Consider the following 27,820-nt stretch of genomic DNA (forward strand, 5'->3'; position numbering starts at 1 on the left):
AGTCAATGTCAGTCCTAATTCAGATCTGGGATGCCTCACTAAAGCTTAGCCTCCACCATAGCCTAGAGTAGTGAAGGTGGTCATGCTGGAATGCCTGGCCATGTGACTAAGGACTGGGAAAGCTGATAGAAGTGAGAGAGAAATCATAACTGCATTTTCAAAGAACACTTGAAAACTGTTTTCACAATGTAGCACTTCTACTAAAAGAAAAAGAAAAGAACTTTTAGACAGGCATGGTGTCGCTTGTCCAAAATTCCACTACTCAGGAGGCCAGGACAAGGCACTGTCACAAGTTCAAGATCATCTTGGGCTGCACAGCAAGGTCTTGTCTCAAAAACAAAAAGGGAGTTTAATAGGCATCCTATCTAGCATGCACAACATCCTGGGTTTGACCCCAAGCATCAAGTAAATCTGGCATAGTGGTACACAGACTGTAATTCAAGCACTCAGGAGGTAGAGGCAAGAGGAGCAGGAGTTTAAAGTTATTCTGTTATATCACAAGTTCAAGGCAGCCAAGGCTACATAAGACTCGGCCTTAAGATAAAACCCACAACAGAGCACTTGCTTAGAGAATACAGGGATCTGGATTCACTATCCAGTGCTCTTAAAATAATTAATTAAATAAGTAATAAAAAAAAATCAATGCAGTGGCACACCTTTAATCCCAGGACTTGGAGAGGTAGAGGCAGTCATATCTCTTGTGAGTATGAAGTCTGCCTGTTCTACAAAGCAAGTTCCAGGACAGCCAAGGCTACACAGAGAAACCCTATCTCAAAACAACCAAATAGTCAAACGTTGTATGAATTCTCCAGTCGTATGTGGCTCAGCTGGGGATCCGTGCCTAACATTGCTGACGCTCTCGGTTCAAGCCCCAGCATCCTGCAAAACCATGTGTAGTGATGTAGACAATGTAGACAATGCTTTTATCTCAGCACTAGAGAGGTAAAAGCAGGAGGACCTGAGGTTCCAGATGATCTGAAGCTACATGTGTTCAAGGTCAAGTCATGCTACCTCAGACCCTGTCTCAAAAACAAGTGTTTAATGAGAGAGTGGCCATTGTTTCTTTGAGAACTTCAAACAGTGTTTCTCCAAAGGCCAGGATAAACAGAAAAAAAAAAATTGATACTATAGTGAAACCAGTTTTCACTGTGTTAGTGGTGATAATAAATTTCACAAAGGGAGAAACCGGGTTGCAACAGTTACTAGTCAACGCAAGGTGGAAGTGATTACTACAGAGACTTCAAATCTCCAACAGTCACCAGGACACCTTCCTATGGAATTCTTAGAGGGAACATAGCCACCAACTACCGACACAGTTGGTGCTAAAAAGCAGAAGGCAGATGTCGGCCTCCACAGTTAAAACTACATTCTTCCACCAGCTGTAAGATCCAAGACAGTGTCAACTAAGGAAGAGAACAACCCCTTCTAAATACACACTGTTGCACTAAGGCTTCCCCAAATTCATTATGGAAAAGAACTATGGCCACTTGCCAGAGTAAATTGCTGGAGAAGGAGGGGACTCCTTTTGCAGACCGGTTTGATATACAAAGGCTAAAGTGACAGATTTAGCAAAGACACATGAACTGCCCTCAGGCCCTTCAGTGCAGCTATGAAAGGTCACGTGAATGAATCCTGGCCAAAGACTGCTTCACAATGAGCGCATAGACTAAACTGCCATTTCCTCTGTCCTTGTGTATAGGACTGGAACAGCCATACTTTACAGCTAGCAGGCCTTATTACATGAAAGATCAGGTGAGACTTTGAAAGCCAGACTTTGAGCTCACGACTATAATGCCAGCACTTGGCAGGCTCAGGCAGGAGGATGCCAGTTCAAGGCCAGCCTGGGCTATATAGTAAGATCCTTTCTCAAAAGCACAAAGATTAGCCAGGCATGGTGGCACACCCCTGGAATCTCAGCACTCGGAGGTGAAGGCAGGAGGGTCACAAAAATTAAGAGGCCAGCCTGGGCTACAAAGCACAAACTACTCTTAATAATTAACAACTATATAAGTAAATATTTAAAATTCGGTTCTGGCTTTAATTTTCATATAGGAATGTATTACATATTAAGCATATCTCTCCCTCTGTGCCTGGTTCTCCCCTGCTCTGACTTTTCTCCCCCACTCTTATTTGTCTTTGTTCTGCCAGACTCTTGCATGACCTTATGCACGTGTTTATAATCCAGAAACCACAGATGAGAGACTCCCATGATGCTTGTCTTTCTACAGCCACCTTAACTTGTTCACTGTGATGGTCTCGGCTGCATCCATTTCCCCATAAATGGCCTAACTTGTCATTCCTTCTGGTAAGTAAAATTCCCATGCGTGTGTCCCTTGTTGTCCTTGCTCGTTTCCTTTGTGTTGGACGTCTAGGTTGGTTCTGTAACTTTGTTCTTGTGCAGAGTGCTGTAGTAAACACGAGTGTGCAAGGCTCTCTTTAGTATGTCAGCTAGAGTCCCTCAGATACGTACACAGGAGAGGTACAGCTGGCTCGTCTCATAGAGCTGCTTCTAGTCTTTTGAGAACCTACATCATGATTTCTGTAGAGGCTAAATTAGCTTAAGTTCCTACTGACAGGGTGCACGGGCCCCTTAATATTCCTCCATGTTAGTGTTTATTTGTGTGTTTTACTTTCTTATCTCTTTAAATGTGTGTGTTGTTCTTGTTGTTTTGTACACGTGAGTGTAGGTGTCTGCAGAGACCAGTGGCATAGGATTACCCTGGAGCTGGGGTTACAAATGTTTGTGTCCCATGAGATTGCTGAAAACTAAATTCAGGTCCTCTGCAACAGCGGCAAATTTTATTTATTTATTTGTTTGTTTGTTTGTTTGTTTCAATCTATTCATTTTGTATCCCAGTTGTAGCCTCCCCCTCAATGCCTCCATGTCCTACCCTCTCTTCCTCTTCTCCCCCTATGCCCCTCCCCGAGTCCACTGATAGGGAAAGTCCTCCTCCCCATCCATCTGACTCTACCCTATCAGGTCTCTTCAGGACTGCTGCTGCATCCTCTTCCTCTGTGGCCTGGCAAGGCTGCCTTCCTTAGGGGAGGTGATCAAAGAGCCGACCACTGAGTCCATGTTAGAGACAGTCTCTGTTCCCCTTACTAGGGTACACACTTGGAGACTGAGCTGCCATGGGCTGCATCGGAGCAGGATAGGCATCAGAAGTGGGAGAAGACAAGGAACAGGGCAGGAATCTACCACAGGGGCCCTCTGAAAAAATCTACCTAGGAGATGCTGAGACTCATAGCAAAACTTTTGGGCAGAGTGCAAGGAATCTTATGGAAGAAGGGGAAGATAGAAAGACCTGGAGGGGACAGAAGCTCCACAAGGAGACCAACAGAGCCAAAAAATCTGGGCCCAGGGGAGGCCTGCAGAGACTGATGCTCCAACCAAGAACCATGTATAGACCATGGAAATGCTTTTAATTGTTGAGCCATCTCTCCAGCCCTGTTTGTTTATTTGTTTGTTTGTTTTAGACCAGGTCTCACTATGTATCATCCCTGGCTGGCCTAGAACCCTCAGAGATCTAGCTCAGGTTTTCACAATGTATCTCTGGCTGGGCTAGAATTCTCAGAGATCCAACTGCTTCTGCCTCTGGAGTGCTAGGATTAGACACATACCACCTTGCTCAGTTTGCCTTGTTTTCTTATAGACTGACTTTTCACCTGGAGTAAGAAGGAATATCAATGTAGAGATTGTTGCTTTGTTTGGTTTGGTTTTTTGAGTCAATGTCTCACTATGTAGCCTTGACTAGCCTCTACTTACCGACTGCTTGCACTAAAGACATGCACCACCACCACACCAGATCTCAAAGTAGTTGCGGCAGCGCTGAAACTGACCGTGAGTTTCATATGCTTATTGATCATTTGTATTTCACTTTGCAGACTTTGTATGAATCCTCTGTTAGATGTACAGCAGGCAAACATTTTCTCCCATTCTGTAAGTGTTTCCTTTGATGTATAGAAACTTTTAATTTCATGAGGTCCTGTTGTGACTTTCATGAGGACCTGTTGTGTTGGCCCTATTTTCTAAGCAACTGAGGTCCTATTCAGAAAGTCACTGCTTATACCTTTATCTTGGAGTGCTTGCCCTACTCTTTTAATTTTTATTGATTACAGTTTATTCACTTTGTATCCCAGCTGTAGCCCTACCCCTTCCCCTCCTAATTCCACCCTCCTTCTTTTTCTCCTATGCCCCTACCCCAGTCCAATGATAGGGGAGGTCCTTCTCCCTTTCCCTCTGACCCTAGTCTATCAGGCCTCATCAGGACTGGCTTCATTATCTTCCTCTGTGGACTGGTAAGGCTGCTCCCACCTCAGGTGAAGGTAATCAAAGAGCTAGCCCATGAGTTCATATCAGAGACAGTCCCTGTTCCTATTACTAGGGAACCCTCTTAGTCACTGAGCTGCCATGGGCTACATCTGAGCAGGGGTTCTAGGTTATCTTCACACATTGTCCTTGTTTGGAGTGTCAGTCTCAGAAAAGACCCCTGTGCCCAAATTTTTTGGTTCTGTTGCACTCCTTGTGGAGCTCCTGTCCCCTCCAGATCTTTCCATCTCCCCACTCTTTCATAAGATTCCCTGCACTCTGTCCAAAGTTTGGCCATAAGTCTCAGCATATGTTTTGATACCCTGTTGCATAGAGTCTTTCAGAGGCCCTTTGTGGTAGGCTCCTGTCCTGTTCCCTGTTTTCTCCCTCTTCTGATGTCCATACCGTTTGTATTTCTGAATGAAGATTGAGCATCTTCCCCAGGGTCCTCTTTCTTGATTAGCTTCCTTAGGTATACAGATTTTAGTACATTTATCCTATATTATGTGTTTAATATCCACTTATAATTGAGTATATACCATGTGTGTCTTTCTGCTTCTTGAATACCTCACTTAGGATGATCTTTTCTAGATCCCACCAGTTACCTGCAAATTTCATGATTTCCTTGTTTTTAATTGCTGAGTAGTATTCCATTATGTAAATGTACAATTTCTCTCTCCAGATCCCTTACTTGCCCTACTCTTTTCCCTAAGAGTTCCAGAGTTGCCTGTTCTCATTTCAAAGTGCTTGTTTTGTTTTGAGCTGAATTTATTTAACATAACAAGAGAGAAAAATCTAGTTTCCTTTTTCTACATGTAGAAAATCAAATTTCTCAGCAGATCTTGTTAAAGAGACTATCTTTCTCCAATAAGCATTGTTGGTGTTTGTCCAAAACTGGGTGGCTGTATTAGCTGTGTAGACTTGTATCCAGATCTTCCATTTTGCTCATTTACACACTGTTTTGTACCAGTACCATGCTGTTTTTATTACTATGGCTCTGCAATATAATTTGAAACCAGGTATGGTGATGTTTGTAACATCATTTTTTTTTTGGCTGAGCATTGTTTGAGCCAAAATAAATTTTTAAGATTTTATTATTTTATTTATTGGAACGTTGATGTGAACTACATTGAGTTGATAGCTTGCTTTTGGTAAGATATTTGTTTTCACAAGGTCTTTCCATCTACTAGTGTCTTCTTTAACTTTCTCTTGAGTTTTCTTTGTAGAAACAGTCAGTTCAACAAAGAAGAATCCGTTCAAGCCTGTAAAAATATTCTCCCCTCTGAAACTTCTTCTTCCTATTATCTTGATACTCACAAATACTTCCTCTTCTTCCAGGATGTTTTGAGCCCTAACCCTATTCTCACACTCCCATCCCTAACGAGGTGACTTTAGTCTTCTCCTCCCCCACCCCCTTGTCTTTGCCTGCTTCTGTATCTGTCTTACTCATTGTTTCTCTGTCTGTCCCTGCCTGTCTGTCTGCCTCTCTCTGATCTCATCTCCCTATCTCTCCCCTTGTCCCTGTGTCTCTCTCTGATACTACACCTCTGCCTCTATCTGTCTCTCTGTCTTCTTTCTCTCTGTCTTTCTGTCTCTCTCTGTCTGCCTCTCAGTCTGCCTCTCTGCCTGTGTCTGTCTCTCTCTCTTCCCCACCTCACCATATGTCTATAGAAGAGGACATTTTCTTCTTCTGTGGCACCTCAAGCCCTTCATGTCCTCACCAAATAGACAAGAACTTGTACCATATCTCCAAAGGTAGATGTAACTACTCACAACCAGCTCTCCTTTCCCGTCAAACAGCCACCTGTGAGAATGCTAATTCTCCTCTCCCTTCTTGCTCTAGGATTCACAGCACCGTTAGCACTGTAACCACTGGTGCATCAACCTCTGTGAGAATCTGCCATTCTTTATCTCAGAACATACAAGAAAGCCAGGCCACAGAGGAGGACGATGCAGACACTCCTGATGAGACCTAACAGACTAGAATCAGAAGGAAAAAAAAAACCCTCCCCTACCAGTGGACTTGGGGAGAGGCATGTGTGGTGAAGGAGGAGGAAGGGAGGAATTGGGAGGGGAGGAGGGAGGGAACTAGAGGGGGGATACAAAGTAAATAAAGTGTAATTAAAAATAAAATAAAAATTAAGAAAAAAAAAGAAAGCCTCAATGAAATTGCCCAAAAGCCTGGTGAAATCCAAGGCCAGTTACACTCCTCAGCAGCAGTAAAAAAAAAAAAACATGCCTCAAGAAGAGATGTGAGACAGATGGAGAAGTCAAACTTCTTCATGCCTCTTTCAGCTCATACTGGTTGTCTCTCCTGTAATGCCCATTTTCATTCTCATATCCATAGGCCCCTTTGTAGACTGCACTTAGTTCATACAATGTGCCACACAGACTTATAAGAATATCAATGCCTTAATAAAAAATGCAGATCCCAGCCCCTGACTCAAGGATCACAAACTAACCAACCACAGGATTAAAAGGGACAGTGGTGTCCTTACTTCCCCATGACACCCTGATTCGGCAGGAAGTAGCCAGACTGATGTCAATGTCATAAGCTCTGTGGGCCTCACCTCCCACTCACCCCAGTTCCCTAAAGCTGTTTCTTTTCATGTAAGCAAAAAAGACTAGGATATCAGATCATAGACACTGCTGCTGTGGAGGAAATTATCCACCCAGTATGAAGCTTCTCTGCCAAACCAGAGACAACAGGCAGGCTCCCAGCCATTCCCACCAGAGTGCCTAGGCCCAAAGCGACCTCTTTCATGCCCTCATATCCTGTCTAGTACCTTTTCTACGCTACCAGTACATAGAGGCTTCAAGACACATTATTCACCCTGTAATAAGGCCTTAGCTCTAGTCAAAGATCCTCTTCCCTTTACAAGTATATAAAAGTAAGAAATTTCTTTTGTTCTGCTGGGATGTTGGATCTCCTATCCCAGCTGTGGGTGGCCAGCATTACTAAAGGATATTTCACCTGAAATAAAGCTCAGTGTTCGCCTGTCAAACCTGAAAAGAACCATTCTTTATTATGTAAAACAGGTTTTTTTTACTTCCTTGGTTAGGTTTATACCATGATACTTGTTTTAAGCTCTTGTGGATGGAATGGTTTCCTTGATTTCTTTCTCGGTATGGTTGTCCTCGGAATATATGAAGGCTGCTGATTCTGTATGTTGATTCTGTAACCTGCCACTTTGCTGAAAGTATTTAACACAGTGGTTCTCAACCTCCCTAACACTGTGATCCCTTTAATAGAATTCTTTGGTGATGCCTAAGCATAAAATTATTTTTGTTGCTACTTCATAACTAATTTTTTAACAGTTATAAATGATGATATAAACATCGATGGTTTATGATAGCCTTAGGTGACCCCTGTGAAAGGGTTGTTTGACTCCTAAAGGGGTTGTGACCTACCAGTTGAGAACCAGTGGTTTAACAATCCTAGATGTTTTCCAAAGGAATCTTTAAGGTCTTTTAATATAGGAACTTATCATCATCTGAAAATAAGAGTACACTGGCTTCTTCTTTTTCTAGTTGTAGCCCTTATATTTGCTTCTATTGCCATGTTGTTCCAGCTAAGAATTCTAGCACTATATTGAACAAGACTGAATAAAGTGGACATCACTGTCTTGTATTAGGTTTCAGTGGACAGGCTTTCAGTTAAAAAACAAAAACAGCTGAGCTCAGTGGTGCACGCCGATAATCCCAGTACTTGGGAGGCAGAGGCAGGTGGATCTCTGTGAGTTCAAGGCCAGCCTGGTCTATAAAGTGAGTCCAGGACAGCAAAAGCTATACAAAAAAAAAACAAAAAACCCTGCCTCAAAAAACAAAACAAAACAACAACAAAAAAAAAAAACAACAACAAAAAAAAACATTATCACACAAAGAAGAGGCAGGCACTGTGGCTCCCATCATATAGCTAACGTTAAATAATGGTTGCCCCCCATGAAGTTACCAAATGCCTCTTAACTGCATGTCTGTATCAGGTGCACATATTTACAGGAACCAGTCACACCCCCGGATAAAATGGCACATGCATGTAGCTATAAATGTGCTAAGAACTTCTCCCTTGGATTCTCATCTATAAAGACATTCAAACTTTGGGCCTGCTGGCACCTGACTTGAATCCCAGCACTCAAGAGGCAGAGGCAGGTAGGTTTCTATGAGTTCAAGGCCAGCCTGATCTACATAGTGAGCTTCAGGCTGCCAAGACTATGTAATGGGACCTTGCTTCAATAGTAATTAATAGTAATATGTAGTAAAACATTCAAAGCAATTCCATTTGTATGGAAAGAGCAACAGTGTACATTTCCTGCCTTGGCCCAAGGCTGACCAATTCTTTTGCTCTCTGTCAACATTATACTAGTCTACTACATTGATGAACTTTGAGTCAACAGGGAGTGCTCAGTAATTAAGTTGTCATAATAAGACCACCTGTTCAGTAAATCAGAGATTAAAATACCTACAGAGGCTTGGGGCCTGCTACATATTTAAAGACCTTTGTTTGTTTTATTTTGCTTGATACATGGTTTCATGTTGCCCAGGCTGGCTTCAACTCAGTATGCAACTGAGAACAAGCTTGAACTTCAGATCCTTGGCCTTCACCTATGACCTACTGGAGATCAAACCCAGGATGTGATACAAGCTAAGCAAGCACTGTACAAGCTGGGCAACATCCACAGCCCATGTGTGTGTGTGTGTGTGTGTGTGTGTGTGTGTGTGTGTGTGTGTGTATACAAGCATAACTGTGGTATGTGTGTGCATACACTCAGTTGTGCATCTGTGTGTGGAGGCCCAAGGTCAAACTTAGATATCTCTTTACACTCTCCACCATTTTCTTTCTTTCTTTCTTTCTTTCTTTCTTTCTTTCTTTCTTTCTTTCTTTCTTTCTTTCTTTCTTTCTTCCTTCCTTCCTTCCTTCCTTCCTTCCTTCCTTCCTTCCTTTCCTTTCTTTCTTTCTTTTTGAGACAGGTCTTCTTCACTGAGCCTGAAGTAAGATTAGCTGACCAGCAAGTCCCCAGAATCCTCCTGTCTCCCCCTCCCCACATGGCCATCCAGTGCTAGAGCCACAGACTAGCTACCACACTCAGTCTGTCTGTGGCTGTTAAGGAACCCAACTCTGCTCCCTGTGCTTATGTGACAGTCGCTTCCCTCACTGAGCCATTGCCCCAGCTCCTCCTTTAGGGATTATTAAAGAAGCAATGAGCTGACAAATGCTGAGACACGCCCCCATGCACTGAAAAATGAGCAACAAACCACTGTGCCTTATACACTTGCTCCTAAGAAAACAGGACACTTGACTGCGGCCGCAGATGCTCTCAGCCAGTGCACAAGACCTTTCTGAGGGATCCCTATTTTTGTTTTCTTAAGGTTCATATTTTTCTTAAGATTTATTGATTTATTTTTACTTCATGGGCATGTGTGTTTTGCCCGCATGTGTGTATACCTACCTCACACGTGCGTGGTGCCCACAGAGGTAAGAAGAGGGCATTGGGTCCCACAGAACTGGAGTTTCATACCCCTGTGAGCCACCGTGTGGATACTTGGACTAGAACCCAGTCTTCGGGTAGAGCAGCCACTAATCTTAACCACTGAATCACTGCTCCAGCCGTGGGAGTCCTGACTTCTAATTCTGGCTCCCGGATTGCAGAGAAAGCCAGAATAGCCAGGTAGTTAACACCTCCCAAGACTAACCTTCAACTAGTAACGAAAAACAATTGTTAACCATCCCTTAACTCTACACTAGGGTAATCCTATAGTTAACAACCTCTGTAAGACTTCTTCAGTGGAAGTGTGCCTGAGTTAGCTTCTCTATTATTTGACTCACTGTTTTACCTTCTGTGAGGCAACTCACAGAGTTCTCATAAATGCACAGTGTCTGAAGAGGAAAAAGATCTCAAATATCAATTCAGTGAACTAAACTTCTGCCTGAGTTAGCAAAGGAGGCTGGAGAAGTGTTTAGTAGTTAAAATCGTGAACTGCTCCTCTAGAGGACCCTCGCTTGATTCTCAGCATGTACATCAGGTGGCTCCCAGCTGCCTGTACCTCCAACTCCAGGGCATCCAAGGCCTATTTGGCCTCATTAGGCAATGAAGTCACATTCAGAAAACACACACACACACACACATAAACACACAAACACACTCACATATACTTTTCTTAATTACTGTAATAAAACTGGGTGTAGTGGAACATGCCTTTAATCCCAGCATTTGGGAAACAGAGCAGGTGGGGTCTCTGTGAGTTTGAGGTAGCCTGGTTTGTATAGCTAGTCCAGGCTAGCCACTGATGTACACTGTCTCCAAAAAAATTTTAAATCAGATCTTTTATTGTATTTTTAAATTTTTTAATTAAAATATAATTACATCATCCTCTCCTTCACTTTTCTTCTCCTTCTCCTTTCCATAAATGCCTTCCTTGCTTCCTTGCTCCCTTTCAAATTTTTTTCTTTCTTGCTTGCTTGCTTTTTTTTTTTTTTTTTGGTTTTTGAGACAGGGTTTCTCTGTGTAGCCTTGGCTATCCTTGACTTGCTTTGTAGACCAGGCTGGCCTCTAACTCACAAAGAATGCCTGTCTCTGCCTCTGCCTCCCTTAGTGCTGGGATTACAGGTGTGCACCACCATGTCTGTCTTTGCTTATTTCTTTGTTGTTATTATACATATATGTATAAACGCATAGACACACATACACACACACACACATATATATATATAAAACCTTGGGAATCCATTAGTGTTGCTTGTACATATATGAATAATTTGGGGGATGGCCACTTAGAACTGGCTAACAAAATAGGGGCCCATCCCTGGGGGCAACTAATTCTCTCTCTCTCTCAGCAGCCCTCAGTTGCCTATAGTCTTTGTGTCATGAGGGCCTCATAAGATTTTCCCCCTTTCGCAATAGCTTGTTCACTGGTGTTGTCCTTGTTCAGGTCCTGTTTAGGCAGGTGTATTGCTGAGGTATAAGCACCTTCCCTGTCATCTCCAGAAGACTTGATTTCATAGCAGACTTCCTGTTCTTATGGCTCTTGTTATCTTTTTGCCCTTTTCCCTCAAGTTCCTTGAGCATTTTTTATTATTATTTTGAGAGAGAGAGAGAAACTAGAAGAAAAAAAAATGATAGGTGTGGTAGTGTACAGCTTTAATCCCAGTCCTTGGAGATAGAAGTAAGAGAATCGGGCATTCTAGATCATCCTGAGCTGCGTACTGAGTTTGAGGTCAGCCTGGACTACAGGAAATTTGAAAGACAGAGGAGGAGCAGGAGAAGGGGAGAAAAGAAAACTGGAAAACAGAACAGCAAATTAAATCCAAAACTAAATATAAATAAACTTAACAGACTAGAAAAACAGTATATAAAAATATCAGTATAACTAGAAAAATTTTTACTTAAAAAAAAAGGAATTACTAAGATGGGGAATGAGAGATTGTAACTACAAACCTTTGAGAAATAAAAAGCACCTGAAGGCACTACCATGAACAAATGTGTAACGGTAAAGCAGACAACTTCCATGAACTCTACCACTTTAGAAAACAGTAAGATAGTTGATTGTCCAGTGTGAAAATGGGATCACTGGATGACTCAGAAACTCCTGTGTACTCACAAAGAGTGACACACAGAAATGGGTACATCCGTGCTCACAATAGTTTCATTCCTATGGATCAAAGTGGAAACAACTCCAATGCCTATCAATTAATGGATATGAAACATAGTATATATCCATATAAGAGAATACTTACCAGTAAAAAGGAACTAGATGGACCTGCTGTTGTATGCCTGTAAAGAAAGCCAGTAGTTCAAGGTCATCCTGGGCTACCTGAGACCCTGTTAAAAGAGACAAAGAAATAATAACAACAATAAAAACAAACAAACAAAAAAAAACAGGAAAACAAGAAAAAGATTGTAAATATATACCACAAACTGTGTGAGCCTTGAAAACATATGCTGGGTACAAGTAGTGAATAAGAAAAATGAAATATTACTTTACTGGGCTGCTACAATGTGCTGGTGTGCCCACCCTGGTCTGATGCACAGGGAAAGAGCTGAAGACTGCTTGTCAAGGAACATGGGCATGTGAGGGAGCAGGGCAGACACCCTGGCCAGCAGGCATCAAGTTTCTTTGGAGGCACTGACAACATTCTAAAGTTAGAGCACAGTGACCTCATGCCATGTTGCCATCTAGCTTCACAAATAGCCCTTCTGTGTCTCTGCCATCTTCTGACACCCCTTCTTGTGCTTTGATCCTTCCAGGCCTTTCGTTTTTTTCAGTTCTGCTTCACAAACTCAGCCTCAAGCACAGCCAGTACCAATCTGTCCCCTGCATCCTCACATCAGAAGCATCCAGAGCCATGGGAACTATTATTTTCTCTTGGCCCACCAAATCAGCCCAAATTACCCCTGTAGTCACATGTGCAGGTCCAGCCCTTTGGAGCATGGAACATACATCTTTACTGGGTCGATGGGAAGATCTAGGTGGTAAGAAATTCTAATCAACTTGTGCTGTGGAAAATCTTTCTAAGAACAGACATAAGTGTCTGAGGTACTGTGGCCTTTGAACGTTAGCTAAATTTTATCCCATTGTTAGGCCAAGTCTGATTGGTAACTTAGCTCATACTTTTGGCCAAAAATTCAATTTTCTATTATCCACTTGGTTATGGACTATATTTGTGTCTATTTTTCATGACCTTTTAAATTACTTTAAAGCAATAGTTACATAGACATTGTTTCACTTTAATGAAAACCAGACTAAATTCATCATTGATAAGGTATGTAGGGTTTAATGTAAAATTGTTTTCTATTGGTAAGGGAGAATGTTGCCTAGAAATACCTGTTCTCTAGCAGATACATGTGGCGTTCCCTGCACAGAACACCAATTCTTTATTGTGGATGATTTAACCTACAGAAAGCCATATTGAAAGTCCACATTGCCAGGAGGAAGCAATACGGACCAACTGAAATGTCAGGAGCTGGACTCACTAGATTTGCCACTCTCCTAGGACACAACACCTGAGTGACAATGAGAAATTTCCAATTTGAGGCACAATTCAGCTGAGGTGGCTACTCTTTTCAGTGACCAGGTACCAATAAAGAAACCATTGAAACCTATCTCTGCCTCATTTTCCATCTTCCTGAAAATCTTCTGTCTGTGTTTGATAGTCTTAAGATCAAGAGATGCATAAAGACTGCAGAGATGGCTCAGAGGTAAAGAACGCTTGCTGTTCTTCTAGGGGACCCAGGTTGAATTCCCAACACCAACATAGTAATTCTCAATTGTCTGTAGATCCAGTTCCAGGGGACCTGACCCTGACACCCTCTTCTGACCTCTGTGGGCACCAGCTTTGTAGGTGGTATGTAGACACACATGTAGGAAAATCCTCTACACATATAACGTATGGATAAGTCTATAAGAGATTGATTTTTAACCTTGGGAACATATCACTTTAAGTTTTCCTGCCATTCTGACACTTTCAATAAACTTAGGGGGTGTGTCTCACTGTCAGATTGTGAGGACTTGAGTTTGAACATTAGCACCATAAAAAAAAAAAAAGCTAACCAATTAAACAAACAGAAAAGTCATTATAACCCTGTGCTTCCTTGTTTTTATTTGGAAAATGAGACCAGTCTGCCCTGCTCAGTAGTACTGCAAAGATTAATTGGCTTATTACATGAAGTAACTGGAGCCATCCCAGGTACAAAGCAATGCTCAGTAAATACCAGGTCTGTTGCAAGTCTGTCCTTCGCAGGAAAATCCGAAGATGCACAGAGTTTTTGCTAAGTCCTGCACTCTGGCCTTGAACCAGAGCAATTCCTGCCTCAGCATCCTCAGAGCTGGGAATACAAAAATGTACCAAATATTATCTATGACTGTCACTTCAAATAAGCTAGAGGCTACTGCTGTCACCGCGGTTGTAACTGGCCCTCTTACCTAATCGCTGTCACACGTTTTCAATACCCTTGCCATGCCTTCTCTTACACGTCTGACTCTTCTTTTGAGGAAAATATTAACTCAAAGTTCAAGGAGAGCAAAAGACTAAATCTGAGCTAAGAAGCAGGTTGTAGAGTCACTTGAATTTTCTACATCACTAGCTATTGTGACCTTAGCTGATTTACACTCTCATGTTCTACATATGAAAACTGAGGGAGTAAGTTTCCCATCTCTCAGCCCCTCCAAGCTCAAATTTTCTCTCCAGTGAGGCAACCCTTGAGTCCATTATCCTGAAGTAACTGTGACAGCGTGTCATAGAGAAATTTTCTTCATGTGTATTGACTTAAATATACTGTACTCTATTTGCTTTTTCTAAAAAATATATGGGTATTTTGCCTGCATGTATGTTACATGCAGCTCACATGCCTGGTGCCCACAGAAGCCAGAACCACAGATCCTCAGAACCTGGAGTTGCAAATTGTTGTGAGCTCCCATGTGGGTCCTAAGAACTGAACCTGGGTCCTCTGCAAGAACACGAATGCTCTTAACCATCTCCCTAGCTGCATCATTTTACTTCTTTAAATCTCAAGCCCAAGGTTTGTGTCAAATGAACTAATCAGATCCCGTAACTATTAAACCAAGAATATAGTAAAATGCATTTTCCTCACAATTCAAGGATACATAATTGACTTCAAAAAAAAAGAATACACTGGTTTTTCTGGAGAGATGCTCAGTGATTAAGACCATTTGCTGCTCTTGCAAAGGATCCAAGTTCAATTCCTAGCATCCACATGGCAGCTCTCAACCATCCATAATTCCAACTTCATGGGTTCTTTACAGACATGTGGTACAGAGTCATATATGCAGGCCAACCGCCTGAACAGATAAAGAAACTTAAAAAAAAATTATACTAACTATTGATGGATTCTGCAACTAAGAACACAAGATCTTTGTAGATTAGTGTTATTTTGTCTAATCAGAACCACAGGGGTTTTCTCCTGTGAGTGTGGACAGGAGCAGTTACATTGTGGTATCTATTGGGTAACACTGAGAGTCAAAAATAGGAACCTCTACATGCAAATTAAGCTTGTGGTTATAAAAAGAAAAAAACAAAGGAAAAGTTTTTAAATTGTTTTTTTAATAATAAGCTAGCCCAGGGGAATTTCTTTTCCTCAATTGAGGCACCTGTGTGATTTCTTGAGGGGAAAAGCAAACAGGAGGCAATGTGACAGATACAGCAATTTTCATCATGTATCTTTGGCAGATATGGTAGAAAATAAACTGATGAGTAGTCTGTCTCTAAAAGAAAAGTAGCATGGGTGTGAATGTTGCGCCAATAGCATAGAGGGTGTAAAACCATTTTATTATGACTGTTAGCACATAAGGTAATTAGCTTCTCTGTGACATTTTCACACATGTGTTGCATAGTGCTTTTGCTTCTGTTAATTCTGTACCTTCCCCTGCCATCTCTTCCCCCCTCTACTGTCTTTTCCTTCACCCCAAATAGTCCTCTCTCTGCCTTCATGCCTTTCGTGTGTGTGTGTGTGTGTGTGTGTGTGTGTGTGTGTGTGTGTGTGTGTTGAAAGGTAGCTTCCCATGAGAGAGCATATCTGTGTTTCTCACCCCTCCCATTATCCTCTTGTTCCCGCCTTTCTCTCCCTTAATTTATCTCCACCTCCATACACAGTCCCCCTCATCTTTAGTATCACACACACACACATACACACGTGTATATATATTAAAGGGAAACCTTAAAAGAAGTCTTGCCTCAGAGGAAAGAATGTCTGTTAATAGGAGATTATTTACTATTACATTAATTTTAAATTTACAATGACTGATTGTTAACAATTATAAAAAGAAATAGTAAGGCTCCAGATAGCCATTACTAAATTCTTTGGAAACTGGTAAAGTGGTTTGAGTAGACAATTTGGCAAGTAATTTCAAAAGTTACAACAATGTTCTTATTCTTTGAGCATGACTCATTATTTACACTGAGAAAGTGATAAGGTGGCAAAAAAAAAAAAAGTAAAGAAGCACAGGGCACAGTGGTGCATGCCTGTAATCCCAGCACTCAGGGAGGCAGAGGCAGGCAGATCTCTGTGATTTGGAGGCCTGCCTTGTCTACAAGAGAAACCCAGTCTAGAAAAACAAAACAAACAAACAAGGAAAGAAGCAAGAGGAAAGGAGAACGGGGAAAACTGCAACAGGAAGAAAATGCTCTGCAAGAAGGAAATGCCTCCTCATCTGCAAACCAATACTAAACCCATGAGATCCTCTTCAAACCCCAATGCTGTGTAGAAAGAGAATACTGGCACAGCACCACGTGTGCCACAGCAATACTCACTCGGACTCTATTATGGGAAGGTTAAGCACTGGAGAAGGCAGTCTGCTGGCCCGTGGCCCACTTGCTCTTACAGCCAGTGCAGTTGTTGGTGAATAGTACAGGACACTGCAGCAAAGTCTAACAAGTTGAACACCTCTTTTGAGGTGTCAAACACAAGTTCTCTCTTACCTCTCTTGCATATTAACCACATGAAATTATATTAACACTGAATTTGTCCTCAGTTTCATCTGGTACAGAAACGTCTTTTCAAGGAATGACAATAATAGCTTTGAGATTCGAAAAACTGCTTATGACGATTTGATGCAAGCAGTTATTTTTGGTCTGTGTCTTTATAATGCTTCCATTTATAGTTGTCCTTTTAAAAGATTAGTTTTAGAAGACCCACAATTTACCTTGGGGTCTAGAATGAGAGCTGAAGCATTATGTAAATTTGAGGTGAAATCTCTTGCATCTTTAAGTTGTGGGGGCCCTGTGTTGAATTTCTTAATAATTCTCTGTACCTCTTACTCCCCATATGCAAAGTGGATACTAAAAGCATGCCTACTCTTTGAAACATGCCTATTCTTTGTATTTGCATAAAGATTAGACGAGTCAGCCATATAGGTAACCATCGGGAACCATTGCTGGTGCTCTTTTCTATTATTTATATGTTGGTAGTGAGGATGGTGCTCAGGGCCTTTGCATATGTGGGCATGCTCAATGCACAATGTCTACAGACACTGAACTATATCCATATCCTGGTCATCTTATTCTACCACTTTTATAAGGCAAGTGGCGGTAGCTTGGTTTTCTAGTTAGACTATTTCTATAATAACTGGAAAATTCAGTGGGTAACATTTCTTGAAAACACCCCCAATACTTGGTTTAATCACGATATAAAACAGTATGTTAAACAATATTAGATTATAGGGTTATGGGAATTATTTTTTCAGAAAAACTATGCAAACTTATAGCTAGATATGTGACATTGTGAGTCCCATAGATCACATAGGATTGAAGCAAGGCTGAAGATTAAATATGGGACCTTTTTGAAAAGTCTCAGTAGTAAAAAGCCCTTGCTGCAAGCTGGGCATGGTGGCACACTACTGTAATCCCAGCACTTGGGGAGGCAGAGGTAGGAGCCAGCCTGGTCTACAAAGCAAGTCCAGGACAGCCAAGGCTACACAGAGGAAACCATGTCTCAAAAAAGAAAAATCCCTAGCTGCTTTTGCAGAGGCCCAGGGTTCTGTTTTCAGCACCCAGATGGCAGTTTGCAACCATCTGTAACTCCAGTTACTTGATGCTTTCTTCCAACCAGGCATGGATGTGGTCCATATACATACCTGCAAACAAACACCTATACATATAAAAATAATAAAATAAAATATTAAAAAGATATCACTTTCTTAACATCTCTTACCCACTCTCCCAAATTTCAAATTTGTGGATTGGAGAGATGGCTTGGTGATTAATAGCACTGGCTGCTTTTTCAGAGAACCTAGATTCTGTTCCCAGGATTTACATGGCAGTTCACAACCATCTCTAACCCCAGTTCCAAAATTCAAATTTGGGGGACCCCGAGAGACTTCCAGACATTCCAAGTAATTATTGTTCTTTACTTTTATAGAGAAGCTGATTATCCAATCATTAATATTAATCCAAAATTTTCAGGGGCGTTGGCTTAACTTTCTAATGTAGGTAGACATGATTAGGAAGATGAAATGAATGTTGACCATGATCCAGACATTGGGTGAGAAAATCTCTTTGGAATAATCAGGAAAAACTCATAAAGAAAGGCTGATATACAGATGGCACTGCAGTTTTACTCACCAAGCAACCACAGGTATTTGTAATAAACAAGCCTAAGGTCAGATCCAGTATAGATCCAGGAGGTTCCATTTTTTGCTTTCAGGTAGCTTATACATCATGTCACGTAAGAAAAGAGATTCATGGCTGGAGAGAAGACTCACCAGTTAAAAACACATATTTCCCTTTCAAGGTACCTGAGTTTAGTTCCTAGCACGGAATTACAGCATTGTGGCTTGCAACCATTCAAAACTCCAGTTAAGGAGAATCTGATATCTTCTTCTGAAATCTGCAAGCACCAAGCACATACATGGTGCACACAGATATGTATGCAGGCAAAACACTCATAAGCCCAAAATAAAATAAATTTAAAAAACTCTTTAAAAAAGAAATGCACAGAGAAACATTTAAAGAAATGCTCAATGACCTTAGTCATAAAAGAAATGCAAACGACCCTGAGATTTCACTTTACACCAATTAGAATGGCTAAGATAAAAAACTCAAGTGACAGCACATGCTTTAGAGGATGTGGAGAAAGGGGAACCTTCCTCCATTGCTGGTAGGAATGTAAACTTGTACAACCACTTTGGAAAGCAATCTGGCACTTTCGAAGAAAATTGGGAATAGTGTTTCCTCAAGATCCAGCTATAGCATTCCTAGGCATATATACAAAATATGCTCAAATATACAACAAGGACATTTGCTCAAACAGGCATATACACAAAATATGCTCAAGTATACAACAAGGACATTTGCAGCTTTATTCAGCATAGCCAGAATCTGGAAACAACCCAGATGTCCCTCAATTAAGGAACCAATACAAAAATTGTGGTACATTTATACAATGGAATATTATTCAGCAATTAAAAACAAGGATATCATGAAATTTGCAGGCAAGTGTTGGGAACTAGAAAAGATCATCCTGAGTAAGGTATCCCAGAAGCGGAAAGACACCCATGGTATATACTCACTTATAAGTGGATATTAGACATACAATATAGGATAAACATACTAAAATCTGTACACCTAAAGAAGCTAAGCAAGAAGGAGGATCCTGAGTAAGATGTTCAATCCTCATTCAGAAAGGCAAACAGGACAGACATTGGAAGAGGGAGAATACAGGGAACAGGACAGGAACCACCACACAGGGCCTATGAAAGACTCTACCCAGCAGGATATTGAAGCAGATCCTGAGACTCATAGCCAAACTTTGGGAAGAGTGGAGGGAAACTTATTAAAGAAAGGGAGAGTAAAGCCCTGGAGAGGACAAGAGCTCCATAAGGAGAGCAACAGAACCAAAATACAAAACAAAAAAAAAAAAAAAACAAAAAACAAAACTGGGCACAGGGGTCTTTTCTGACACTGATATTCCAACCAAGGACCATGCGTGGAAATAATCTAGAACCCCTGCACAGATGTAACCCATGGAAGCTCAGTGTCCAAGTGGGCACCCTAGTAAGGGGAACAGTGGCTGGCTCTTTGGTCACCTGCCCCTGAGGGGTAAGCAGCCCTACCAGGCCTCAGAGGAAGACAATGCAGCCAATCCTGATGAGACCTGATAGGCTAGGGTCAGAGAGAAGGGGAAGAGGACCTCTCCTATCAGTGGACTGGGGGAGGGGCATGAGAGGAGAAAAAGAGAGGGCAGCATTGGGAGGGAAGGAGGGAGGGAGCTACAGCTGGGATACAAAGTGAATAAATTATAATAAATTTTAAAACAGAAAAAAAAAGAAATGCACAAATGAGTAAATCTAATTAGTTGTCTAATTAGACACCTAGTAACCACTACAAAGCTGGAACATAGCAAGGCACAAGTTTTGTTGCTGTTGTTTTGTTTGGTTGGTTTTTCAAGGCAGAGTTTTTCTGTGTAGCCCTGACTATCCTGGAAATCACTCTGTAGACTAGGCTGGCCTTGAACTCACAGAGATCTGTCTGTCTCTGCTTCCCAAGAAAAGTACAGTTCTTGATACGCTTCCAAATCTTTAAAAACATCATTCCAGCAAGTATTATTTTGGTTTTCATTGGTTTCATCACGAAAAGCAAAGGTCTTGAACTCTCAACACTTCACTAACTGAAAGAAGAGATTGGCAGTCACTGTTAGAAAACATGAACTCTCTCTCTTTCTCTCTCTCTCTCTCTCTCTCTCTCTCTCTCTCTCTCTCATGCTGAGGATGAGACACAGGGCCCTCTGCAAGCTTGGCAAGTCTTTCCCACTAGCTACATCCCAGTATGCCCTGGGTTTTATTTCTCACCATTTACCAAGGGTCTTTCTCTTATCTGGGTCACCCCTCTCCCATCATTGCATGAGCCGCTCTTTTTAATTTTTTACCCCTGACCAACCCCATGCCTTTCTGCCAAGCACCCAGGATATGTGTTATGGGCATTCTGTGTAGAGTTCTAGCTTTTGAAATGTAAAAAAAAAAAAAAATAGTCCCTTTCTAGACAAACCTTTTCATTTCTGAGAGGTCTGAATTGATTAATTGAACTCAGTAAAGTGACTTTCGGAATATACCTTCTTGAACAGATGTCTCTTCTATTTTGTTTAATATCATCAATGCAGGAACAGACCCGAATGTCTTTTACTTTTTCTGCTGTATAGATCTGAGGTATTGTTTAAATAGTTGCTTATTTGGCTGTTGATATGGAGGATAGAACTTATCCTGGTGTGCGCTAGGAAAGGTCTTTACCCAAGAGCCACATCTCCAGCTCATGAGCCACTTCACAGGCTGGAGAGATGGTTCAGAGGTTACAAGCACTGGATGCTCTTTCAGAAGGCCCAGGTTCAATTCCCAGCAACCACATGGTGGTTCACAGTCATCAGTAACTCTAACACCCAAGGATCTAACACCTTCTTCTGGCATCTTCGGGTACCAGGAGTGTGTGTGTGTGTGTGTGTGTGTGGTGAACAAACATACATGCAGGCAGAATACCCATCCATGTAAAACAAAAAATTAAATAAATTAACTTTCACAATTACCTCCTTTCTGTTTTGTATGGGTTTTTTTTTGGAGGGGGGGATTGTAATGTGGGCTTGATGTACATTCATGTGCGTGCATTCAGGCACATGAAAGCCACGGTGTTTGTGAGGCGGTCAGAGGATAACCTTGAGGAATCAGTTCTCTCCTTCCACCATGCTTCCAGGATTGCACTCCGTTGGGCAGGTTCACACAGCAAGCTGAGCCATCTCACTAGCAAAACCTTAAAGAAAGTTAAAAGCCCTATTTATCTCTGTCAAAGAGTTAAGTCACAATTTAATTTATTTATAACTCTCTAATCACTTTTTTCAGAAAATAGAAATGAATGCTCTCGTGGGCTAAGCAAGGAATTGGTAATTACAGACACAAAAGGCTGAACAAAGAAAAAAAAAAAGAACAAAAAGTAGGATGGCAAGATGGCTCAGTAGACAAGGGTGCTTGCTGTCAACTGTGACAACCTGAGTTCAAGCCCAGAAGCCGAATGGTCAAAGGAGAAATCCAGGGGCTGCTATTGTCCTCTGACTTCCAAAGGAGAATGCTGGTAAAATGTGGAAAATGCACAAGCACACATAAATACCATGTATACAGCTAGACAATAGATAGATGATTGATTGATAGATAGAAGATATAGGTGGATGTATATAGATGATTAATGGATAGATGATAAATAGACTGATGATAGATAGATAGATAGATAGATGAAAGGTAGATTGATGGAGAGATACAGAAATAGATACATAGATGATAAATCATATAAAAAAATTAAGTTGATTGTTCATCTCAAAGTTACTTTCCTAAAAGAAGAAATGTACAACAAATGTACTAATAAAAATAGTATAGATTAGTTAACATCAGTTTATTCTAGGCTCAATGGTTGTTCTGCAATTTGTTTGTTTTAATTTTCTGATTGTTTTTAAGGAAGAGGGGCTTCATTACACTCCAGCTGAAGCTGATTTCCTTAGGAAATGTGGCTGCGGCCTCCCTAATCCTGTTCTCTCCAGTCAGATGAACAGTACAGCAGGTTCCCTGACAGGAACATCAGCGTCAATGACACCAGTTTGGTTTCCAGAAACTTAGTCCAAAACAAAGTTCTGTTGTTTTTATTTAACGAATCCCTTTTGTATCTTCATCATGATTTGAGACAACCACTGCCAAGATGAACAGTGACTGTCATACGATTATGGCCTAGAGGACACTGGAAAACACCTCCCCTCCCCACAAACCTGCTCTCTTGTTACCTTCTGTTGGCATACTTCAAAGATACAAAGCTACAAGGCCACCAGCAAGAGTGGTGACATTAAAGTGTCTTTCTAATCATGACATGCCTCTTCAAGAGATAGAGCCTGTTTTTACTTTTCTTAAATTTAGACTGGTCTGTGCATATCTTTTGTTTTCTTTGCCTGGATGTTCTTTCTGGGAAGTACACTGCCAGCTAAAAGGTTCACTCTAGAAGGCACAAAGGAAACCAGGTCTTCCAGTGTTGAAGGGTCTCGAAACTTCAGTTCTGAGCGCCACCAAGTAAATGACACCAGCCAGGGACAAAGCAAGCAGAACCCTTTAGCTAAACTGTACCTGACTCCTGATGAAAAGAACCATGGGCGCACAGAATGCTTGTTCTAGAGCAGCACATTTTAGGGTGATTTGTCATGCGGCAGTAGATAACCAGATGATGGAGGGGGCAGTCACTTTCTCCTCTATTGCCCTCTCAGGTCTCTCTCCTAGGAGATCTGTCTTTCTTGACTAGCTAGCTGTCCATCCTGATCTTGCCTTTCCTAGGAAATCTCCCAGAAATTCCCTGCCAAAATTCTAGAAGGAAAACACTAAATGGATTAACTCATTGTCTGTTCTGGACATTTTGTGATTCAACCCTCTTCATTGAATTAAACAATTGTCCAGTGTTAAAAGACAGACCCTTTCTGTACATATGAAATGCCATACCAGTTGTGCACATTTTAACATATATATTGAAGACCTCCAGTATGAGCTAGCTGGATCTGTGCTTTAATGCTAGAAAGCCTGAGGTCTGTAGACACAGGTTGGAGCCCAGTTTCTAGAAATGAGGAATGGATGGGAAGATTAAAGGTTAGTGGAAGGTAAAGTTTCTTCATTTTGTCTAGAGCAAATCTGACTCATGTCCTAGCGCTGGCTTTCCAGGGATGGAGAACAGGTAGGTGTGTGGGGCAGGCCATAATCCCAGCTGCTCTGGAGGCTGATGAAAGAGAACCTCAAGTTTGGGGCCAGCGTGCTTACCTTAGTGAGATCCTGCTTGAAAAGGAGTGTTTTTAATTTCTTTACTCAATCCAAGGGTGTAGTTCACTGGTAGACTGTTTTCCTAAATTTGTGAAGCCCTTGGTTCAGCTCCTTGTAGTGAAAAGGAAATAAAAATATTTAAATGGGGAATGGTATTTAGGGCTAGGCTGTGGCTCTTTGGTATAGCTCTACCTAGCACACATAAAACCCAGGCTTTGATTTTCAGCACCACAGAAAAAGAAATGAAAAGGAAAAGGGACGGAGGGAAGGAAGGAGGGATATCAGACACAGTGTTTCATGTCAAGGTCATCTTCAGCTACATAGTGACTTGGAGTTCAGTCTGAGCATCAGGAGATCCTTGGGGGTAGGAGGCAGAGTCTCACATGTAACCCTGGTTGGTTAGAATCCTCTGTGTAGACCAGGCTTGCCTCAAACTCAGAGATTCACCTTCCTCTTGCCCCCTGAGTGCCAGGATTAAAGGTGTGCACCACTGAGATCAACAAGACCCTGTCTTTAATTAAAGAGGAATGTGGAAGAAGAGTAGAGAGGAGGACAGGGAGGTGAAGGAGGCAAGCAGACAAGTGAGACAGATAGAGATGCAGATGGAATGAAGAAACTGGACAAAGAAGCACATGCCTGAAACCTTAGCTCTAGGAGGCTGGGCAGGAAGACAAGGAGTTTGAAAGTGGCCTAGGACACATAGGAATTCTCAAGCAGCCCAAGATCTAGCTCTATCTCCTCTATCTCTATCTCTTTCTCTATCTATATATCTATATTGATCCTGTCTCAAACACAAAATAGTAAAAATTTGTGTAAATATCACAAATGTCTAATAATAGGATGTCACAGACCACCGGGTGGTGGTGGCACATGCCTTTAATCCCAAATTAGGAGGCAGAGGCCAGTGGATCTCTGAGTTTAAGGCCAGCCTAGTCTTCAAGAGTGAGTTCCAGGACAGCCAGGGTTACACAGAGAAACCCTTTCTTGGGGGGAAAAATGTCACAGAGCAAGGGGCAGTGTGGTCAGCAGCAAGGGTCATGGGGATAGCACATGCTTGGCACAGCATGCCAAGAATCCAAGCATGGCCACTACTAAATTCTAATTAATAAAAAACTGATTCTCCCTTCATGGCTTGTGTGTGTGTGTGTGCATGCACACACACCTTTGTTTTGCTTTATATTGGGAATTTTTTTGTCTTCTTGATTTTGTTTTTATTCTTCGTTTATTTTTTCACTTTTTTTCTGTTATTTTCCTTTTTTGAGAAAAAAAAAGCATGAATTTGAGTGAGTAGGAAGGTGGAAAGAAAGACTGAAGAGTTAGGGGAGAGGAAAGTATGTAATTAAAATATATTGTATATACATTTCTTTATTTTATTTTATTTTTTTTATTTTTATTTATTTATTTTTTTATCAGCTACATTTTATTAACTCTGTATCCCAGCCGTGTCCCGATCCCTCATTCCCTCCCAGTCCCTCCCTCCCTCCCTCATGTCCACTGATGGGGGACCTCCTCCCCATTCATCTGATCCTGTTTTATCAGGTATCTTCAGGACTGGCTGCAAAGCCCTCCTCTGTGGCCTAACAGGACTGCTCCTCCCTTCGGGGGTGGGGAGGTTAAAGAGCCAGCCATTGAGTTCCTGTTAGAAATAGCGCATCTGAAAGACTCTAACTAGCAGTGTTTTCAAAGCAAAGACTCATGACCAAACCTTTGGCAGAGTACAGGGAATCATAAGAAAGAAGGGGAGTTAGTCTGATGGGGAAAGGATAGGAGCTCCACAAGGACCAAATATATCTGGGCACAGGGTCTTTTCTGAGGCTGACATTCAACCAAGGACCATGTATGGATATAACCTAGAACCTCCACTCAGATGTAGCCTGTGGTAGCTCAGTAACCAATTGGTTTCCCAAAGTGAGGGGAACAGGGACTATTTCTAACAGGAACTCAATGTATGTACATTTCTTAATAAAAACTTTAAAAACAGAAAAACTTCTCTTACATCAATGAATTTTTTTAAAACTTACATAATGTCTGGCAAGAGAAAACACCCATCAATTCACTCAAGATGTGTTTGTTTGCTTGTTGTTTGTTTGTTCATTTGTTTGTTTCTCCTACAGGCCCTCATAATGTAACCTAGGCTGATCTCAAACTCATGAAACTTCTGCCTCAGTTTTCTGGTACTGGAATTACAGGTGTGCTACACCCAGCCCAGCTGTTCCCTCAATTTTCCCAAGGACAAGCTTTCTTCCATTAATTGGAAAGAACGTGTTACTTAACCTGATTATATAATCAAGCAGCTGAATGCTGTTTGAGCACCCTATCCTCTTTTATAAAAACTGACATTTTATGTACTTTGCAGAACTATAATCAGCAATCTTTCATGACCTTCAGAACAATACAAACAGGGCTGGGGGCAACGGTGCATCACTGAGGTCCTAACACTCAGGAGGGGGAGGCTAGAGTAGAAAACCATGGGGTGGATAAATATATTGATGATAGATAGATAGATAGATAGATAGATAGATAGATAGATAGATAGATAGATAGACAGACAGATACTCTGACTTTCAAGTGGTTCCACTGAAGCTAACTTCGAGCCCTCCTTCTGACCTTTGACCTTGTTTTTTACTGTCTGTATGCCCTCCTGCTGGTTCTTGACATTTCTTAAGCACACTAATCTAATGTCCTAAAGTCGTACTCTGGTCAGGCTTATCCTTTATCTTGCTTTCATTCCTTCAAAATGTTTGAAACTAGAAAGTTGATATTTACTCCCTGCTTACCTGCTAACTTTATCTCACCTCATATGTGAGTGGATTTTAAGTTCAAGGAGAACGCAGACTGTGTTGATCAATATGATTGACTCAATGGATAAATGCCTAAAATTACAGAGTTTTTTTTTTTATTGTCAACACGGTATTTTTTTTTTTTTTTAAGAAGTGGAGGGGAGAAATGCCTCACTTGGAGGTGCTGAACTGGTGATTGTTATATGGAGCAGGCTGGTCTTAAATCTGGGGAAATTCATGAACTTCTGGCTCTCCACCCTCCACCTCTCAGGTTCTGGGATCACTGACATGCAATGTAACCCTGGGTGAGGGAGTGGGAATCAAGTCTCTGAAATACAAATGAAAAAATATTCTGAGGCATGTCTCCTACTCCCAAAGATTGCTGGAGCTACCCTCTATGGAGCAAAGATGTTTTTATAAGGTGGATATATATTTATGTTTGTAGCTTGGTTGGATGGTTTTTTCATTTAATATGTCTTTTTCTATTTTCTCCCTTTATTTGTTCTTTTTTATTATACAGGATTAAAGAAGGCCATTCTCATGCATGTATAATGTATTTTAAGTCTATTCTCTGCAGACCCCCTGTCCCTCTCCTTTTCACCCCCCTCCATTAATCTTACTTGCTCCCCAGACAGTTTTGCTTCTACTTTCCTGTCATTAGTACATATATGACATTAGGCATTGTAGGCTTTGATTTTTTTAAAAACCTACTTTATTCTGGGTTCCTAATGCCTCTACCTCCCTTCAAAGCCCTGAACTTAGGTAGGAGGAAAAAAAAAGGTTATGGGGCTCTTATGGATAAGGTTGAAGTCTCTGGATAGCCACTTATTTGTGCTTGGTCTATTAAGGTGATGTCCCTCTTCTCAGCAAAGCCCTAATCTCCACCCCCCATCTGGGTAACCCCAAGTCCTGTAAGGAACATCACACAGCCCTCAGGGAAGATTACAGGCCAGACTCTTTCCTGATAAGAAAACTGCTCTAGAAAGCATCTGGGAATTCCTAGAAATCTTAGTCTTCAGCAATGACCTTCAACTATACTTGGAGATTTTCCCCTCAACCTTAGGAAAATTAGATACTATGTTCTCCTTCTTGTGATAGGATCATGTTACTGAATGGAAAATGAGGCACTGTACCACTACATGTAAATAAAATATCTCTAACTCCTGACCCCAGCTAATCACCCACATTCACCCACGAAATCCCTCCCACTGCCCAAGGTTTTTAAATTCCTGATTTCAAATAAATGTCCTAGGGTTGCATGCTATGTGATACCATCAGCTTTCCATCATGGCCAGCTAAAAGTCTTCACTTATCACCTGTGGGCCACATCTCACTAGGCTTGCCCTCCAGACCACTGGGCCTGGGCCTCCTCAGGCCTGTGTCTTGGCTGTAAGCTGAGCAGGCATGGCCCTTTGCCTGCACCTCTGCCGAGCTCAGCACAGCAGCTTAAACAAAAGTAGTA

General features: G+C 41.5%; 1 long non-coding RNA gene across 3 annotated transcripts in view; it reads right to left on the reverse strand.

Annotated features, from left to right (window-relative positions):
- The window catches only part of LOC132656892 (uncharacterized), a 64,900-nt gene that overhangs the window by 10,872 nt on the left and 26,208 nt on the right, over nt 1-27,820 (reverse strand). Inside the window, exons 2-4 of one of the 3 annotated variants that reach the window (XR_009594678.1) lie at nt 23,579-23,689; nt 21,331-21,551; nt 12,042-12,126 (exon numbers count right to left, since the gene is read on the reverse strand). This is a non-coding gene — a long non-coding RNA (uncharacterized LOC132656892). The remainder of the gene's footprint in view (nt 1-12,041; nt 12,127-21,330; nt 21,552-23,578; nt 23,690-27,820) is intronic. The other 2 variants (XR_009594680.1, XR_009594679.1) reach the window with 2 other exon arrangements.

Source organism: Meriones unguiculatus, chromosome 10 (genome assembly GCF_030254825.1).
Source record: "Meriones unguiculatus strain TT.TT164.6M chromosome 10, Bangor_MerUng_6.1, whole genome shotgun sequence".
NCBI classification, from domain to species: Eukaryota; Metazoa; Chordata; class Mammalia; order Rodentia; family Muridae; genus Meriones; species Meriones unguiculatus.